Raw genomic sequence first — 6,000 nt, forward strand, 5'->3', positions numbered from 1 at the left:
TTAAGAGGGACAGAGGGTATGGCAAGCAAACTGGTCACACAAAACTAAGCAAACCTTCAGAAGCACTAACTACTCCATGTGAATCTTCTTGTGCCTTGGTACCTCATTTTTACTAGGTACCATGGAATATGGATGTGAACATGGGTGTTTTCAGTGAGGTAGCATTTAATTCCTGCCTTTACTTATTTTATAGTGATGCGTCTGACCGAACCCTGATTCTGATTAAAAGACAGATCCTGCTGTACTCTACTTTAGAGTTATCTCAAACCATTCCCATTGCCTTAATGATGTTGAGATCAAGCCTGTAGATTGGCACCTCAAACAAAAATGTGGGCACTACAAGAAAATGATGTGGGTGATTCAGTAGGTGTCAGATTCCTGAGTCCATAATGAATAATTATCTTAGCATAATTATGTGTACTGTTTTTCAGGGGATATGTAAAACTGAGGTCTTTTCGTCTCCTGGTAATTAAAAAACACATCTCTCTGGAGATTGCACATTACAAAAGAGTCTCTCTTTTGGAGAATATGGTCTGCTTTTGGTATCCAAGGTTGGATAAGTAACTATTATACTGATAATTAGAATTGGCTGTCCTGTATAATTTTCCCTTCCAGCAGCTCAGATACTCATTTCTGCATTTTAATTTCAGTTTATGCACACATTCTCTAAAAGAAGCTTGTATGTTTTACTTTCTTTGATACATTTTTTAATTATATGTATGGGAACAGATTAGTTTTGATACTCCCCCCAGGTCAGCATTGACAAAACTTTGGGTTTGAAAATCGATTGCTGGATTTCAAAAGCGACTGGACACATTCATGGGAGAAAAATGCCTAAAGGAGTGTTAAACACAAAGACACAAGGACTTCTGGCTCAGGAAATCCCTGACTTGCAAGCCATTGCAAATTGGGAGAATGTTCTTCAGACATATTCCTGAATACTTGTTCCATTTGTAAACTCTTCCCTAGAAATCTACTGTTGACCACTGTCAGAACAAGATCTGGGGCTAGATAGATCTTTGTTTTCATCCAGAATGGCCATATATATGTTCCTATGTAATGTAACATAACAGTTGAAAATACATGTCCTGTCATTAGGATTTCCTACCAAAGTAAGGAAACACACCTAGTTAAAAAAAAAAAAAGAAAGAAAAAGAAAAAAAAAAGGAAGAAGAAGAAGAAATGGATGATTCTTAGGATTCTTAGGAATCTTAGGATTTCTTCTTGAAGAAGTGTTACATGGAACATATTTTTTCATTTAAATATTCGTGATCTATTTTATTACTAAAATGGACATCTCTTATCAAGATGGCTTGCACTTACTGTAAGTTATGATACATTTTGGAAATTATTCTTTGGCCTGCCCTTGGAGCTGTTATGGGAAATTGGATGTGGGATAATAATTTCTCATGCCTCATCCAACTTCTTCAGTGTATCCTCTCTTGGATTTGCTAGTTGCCAACACAATTATTTCGAGTGGGAGAGTCATGAGAGAACAAATGTAGAAGATGAGGTATAGCTAATACCACTTTCATGCACATATCCCAGAGATACCAGTTAAAGAATACTTTTGTGAAGAACAGCAAGTCTGTCTAATTAAGATGGGATTTCTGACTTGCTACTCAGATCAGATGAAAGAATTGCTTTTGTGTACATTTAGGATTTTTCTAATTTTTTTTGTGTGACTAATGACCACAACCAGTAATGTCTGCATTTGGCTTTCCACTTAACTGCTCACAGACTACATGTGTGCTGTCTGTCAAAGGGTCAATTTGAGATTTTTTTGTTTTGTTTTGTTTTTCTTTCTGGTCAAACAGACATTCAAAGGCAATGACATGAAATAAAAAGTTGTATTCTCTTCTTTCCAGGTATCAAAAAGGAGAAAGGGATAGACCACATGAAACCTCCAGCACTCATACAATGCACAAAGAAATGAGATGAAATCTTCCTGACGTCTTTCTATCTCCATCCCTGGGACAAGGGAGAAGAGGAGTGTGTCCCTTTCATCAACAAACAGCAGGGGGGAGAAGGAAGACAGCAAATAAAGGGCGTAGATGTTTTGGCCATCTTAATGGCAACCAGAAGATGGGAAGAAAAACAAATTACTCCATGACTGACATCCTGGGAAAAGAATAGTCTCATGCTTTAACAATTCAGACATCAAAATCACGTGCTGGACTATGAAAACATGGCGCATTTGTGTTGTGACACTACATGATGTGGTGGCTTTAAACAAAACTACAACAATTTCTGCTAACTGAAGTTTGACTGATCAGTGGTGAATGCAATTTTGTGCATTTGATGCATCAAGCACTTTAAAATCAGTGGTATAGCCCTGTCTTTGGTTATAGGCTTTGATTAAGAAGGAAACCTAAGGTACCGGAACATCCTGCTAATGTTGTGGACTGTTTGGAAATTGCCAGAATATGTATATCCAGCTCCTGATCCTTAGGTGCTACCATAGTGTAAGTACTAAATAATGACATAAGAAATGGCTTTATTGTATGTCAATGCACAGAACTTACTTTCTGTGTCTCCTGAGCTGGTAGAAATGTGAAAGCAGCCCAGGCAGTCAGCTGCCATCACTGGTGAGCTACCACTGGGGTTCAGGTGTGCTCTGTGCAGATCAAATTGCAAGGCCTGGGCTTGCCACGAGACGCTGTCAAAATAAGGAAATATGTGCTCAGAGAGGTATGGAATAAAACAGTTCTCAAGGAGGAGGCAGAAGGTTTTCTTTTTCTCTCGCATTTGCCAAGTGCATTTACACATGGAGTTCTTGGCCGCCACTTGTGCAGACTTCCCTCGGAAATATTTTCCATCTGTTATACTCACATGAAAAAAAAAAAAAATCCCACCCCTGGAGATTCTACCCCCATCCCTAAAATGGAGCCTCTTTTTGTCTCTGACAGCTTTCAGCAAGACCTTTATTAAAGGGGGGGAAGGCAGACAAGGTGCTTTCTACCATTTCATACCAAGAGCTCCAGCCAGCAGGATCACAAATGCCCAGAAAAGCAAGGAGAAACAGATTCTGTTTCACCTTGACTCCTTGTTTCATCCTCCAGCAATCCTCCTTTTATCTGCGGCTCTCTAAGCTCCATCAGCTGCTCCATCCAGGCCTACTAAGAATTAAGAGTCTCCTTATCTGTGGAGGACAGTCAAATAAAGTACAGCCAGAAATTCTTGACACAGCCTTCTATACTTAGAAGTGTGTGTAAAATGCCAGTCATCTTCTTCACACAAGTACCAGAAAATTTTCTTTTTTAACATGTTTCCCAACAATATTATCTCTTTTAATAATATTATCTTTTTTAATATGTTTCCTAATAATAACCGCAGTAAAATGACTGAAAAAGAAAATCACTGAAAAAATACACTGGGAGTTTCAGCATTGTAAGCCTGATCAGTAACCACATAGGGGAAGTACGTGGTCTGTTATGTCTGGTTTCTTCAAAAGATTAATTATTTTGGAAATAAACTGCTCACTTATCCAACACTTGTGATTTGCAGAAGACAAACTTTGTGACAACACTTAGCGATTGATGGAAGACCTGTTCTAAATGCATTGAAAGTTAGGGCATTAGATGGCAAGAGAGACAACTGGTATTAGGGTAACTACATATTTTGAACAAGTAGGATCTTTCTTTAATAGAATATTCTTAGTCTAAATTTCTGCTTCACATGCCATGTGAAAGGCAGCTGTAGCTCCAGAACAACTGAATAGCAAGACCTATTTAAAAGATTGGCCTGCTGTTCCTATCACCGATAGAGAAAATCTGAAAGTTCTGTTGTATTTTAGTTATATTTCAGCATTATGGACGTTTGAAAATTATGAATAAGAATATTGGAACTAAGTCGAGTTCTTGTTTCTCAGAAGGGTTTTTTGGTTTTCCCCATGTACCCCCCCTCCCCAGCTCTACACAAGCCGTCTCCATTATCCCTCAAGGCACTGTAAGCAATGGGTTAACGTGTTTTCCGTGCAGACACATTGGACTGCAGCATATTAACTGGGCTTCAGCTCTCCTGCGTGACACCACACAGTGCACCAGGCTGTGGCTGGGCTGACAAGGCTTTACTGTGACTCATTATAATAGGAGGCACAATCAGCTGGTGTAGTGAAAAAAATATAGGTTTATCAAGGATAAAGAAAACAAGTTATTCAGGAGGAAATGATCCATAACTGCTCATTATTAAAGCCTTTGAAATTACTTGTATAAGAAAAAAGGAATTACATAATAAATTTAACTCCCTGGTGTGTTCTCATAAGCACTAGTGAGCCAAGCTATCCTGGGAGCCAAAACACACGCAAATTCTGAACCTGCTTTTCAGCAGGCCTCTTGTAGGTGTTTTTACAGCATTTAATATAATTATTGATTCATTCCATATTGGAAGAAAATGAAGGTGGCAACCACATGAAAATTTCATTTCTTTTGAGAAGAAAAGACAGAAGAAAGAGTATGAATTGAAAAATCACATTCGAAATTTCTCCCCTCACAAGTAAAAAAAAAATGAATACGAATCTAATGATATCATTGTTAATAGAAAACATATGGATGTGAGAAAGTACTTTCAGCTTACCTGAATCACTCCTGTTGCAGATCTGATCGTGGTGTTTTTCTCCACATCCCTTTTTAAAAGTTTTTAGGCAATAGTTGCTGTCATCCGACATACATGTTTCACTGCAGAGGCAGCTGCAATCCAGCTTTGGCTAAAGGATTCATAGTTTGCAGGGACAAGAGGGAAAAGAGTAGCAAAAAATGGCAAAAAGGGAAGATAAATCTTGTAGTGGCCTCTGATCTCCATGGTCTGCTGCCTACCAGCAGTGACCCCAAGCAGAGCACAGATGCACATACATGGGTCTATATAGTCAGTCTCTCCCTTCTACCCTGCAGCCGGCTTTGCCTTGCCAGCTGTTCTAATACCGCAGGAAGGTATTCCTTATTGCTAGGCCTGCAGGAAGGAGGAGGATGAGGGAAGGAGGAAGATGCTGTTGATGAGGTGTAGGGCCGAAGGGGTGCTGCTAGATGCTCCCCAAGCTTCACTACAATGACTGTCTTACTGTGCCCACCTCACTTCCAGGGAGACTGTTGGCCGCACCCAAATGGGGGCAATTACACGGGATATGTTGCCCTGTGTGTGTGACTGATGGACAAATTGCCATGGTGCTCACCTATATATTACATTACATGCACAGCAACTGAGAATCCTGCTGAGCTCTCAAGAATTTAATGACGCAGAGCAGGCAGAGACACAGGAACTCATGTATATGTGTGCACATACTTCAAGATGTAAAAGACTGATGCCATCTTGCTCTGGGTGCCAAAACATCTTATTAAGGTCACGATGCTGAGGTTACATCATGTTTCTATTCTAATATGCTTCTTTTAATGGCTAATAGCATTCTGAAACTTTTCTCTTTTCCAGACCTGATTTCTGTCCAAATGTGATTTTATTTGGAAAGTTTGAACTAAAATGTTTCTGATTTTTCTTATTTACTTTGAATTTGAGGACTATTGGAAAATAAAGTTGTGTTTAAGTCCAAAACATTGTTCAGCTTTCTGCTTTGGTCAAGGGCTGATTAATAAAATATTTGAGTCAGACTAAATCCACCTGCTTTCTGTGGGGGAGTGCCTGGGGAAGGACATCAGCAGCTCTTCCATTATGATAGCCTGTGACCTATGTTTGTTAGGGCTTATTTTTTGTACATTAACATGAGTGCAGGACAAAAAGTAGCCAGAGAGAATGAAAGATGTGAGGCCAGTATGAAAACAAGCAAGGGATGTGGGTGAAGAGGGAAAGAGGGAAGTGCTGTAGCTTGGGAAAGGCTCTGAAAAAGATAGGGAAGACAGAAGGCTGAATTACACATATCTCTGATCAAAAAGGCATTACTGTGTCTTAGTTGTTTGTCATTCTTCTCACCATTTTTTGGCAGTTGCATTGCTTCTGGGAAGGCCCTTGGCATCCTTTCTTATTTTGTTCTTGTGAATGTCTCTTGTCAGCTTA

The 6,000-nt window shown here is 39.4% G+C and overlaps 1 long non-coding RNA gene across 1 annotated transcript in view; it reads left to right on the forward strand.

Annotated features, from left to right (window-relative positions):
- LOC135327980 (uncharacterized) overlaps positions 1–5,535 on the forward strand; it is a 141,650-nt gene extending 136,115 nt beyond the window's left edge. Inside the window, exon 3 of the long non-coding RNA XR_010388687.1 lies at positions 1,869–5,535. This is a non-coding gene — a long non-coding RNA (uncharacterized LOC135327980). The remainder of the gene's footprint in view (positions 1–1,868) is intronic.
- The last annotated feature ends 465 nt before the right edge of the window (positions 5,536–6,000 follow it).

The sequence above is a fragment of the Dromaius novaehollandiae genome, chromosome 1 (assembly GCF_036370855.1).
Source record: "Dromaius novaehollandiae isolate bDroNov1 chromosome 1, bDroNov1.hap1, whole genome shotgun sequence".
In the NCBI taxonomy this organism is placed as follows: Eukaryota; Metazoa; Chordata; class Aves; order Casuariiformes; family Dromaiidae; genus Dromaius; species Dromaius novaehollandiae.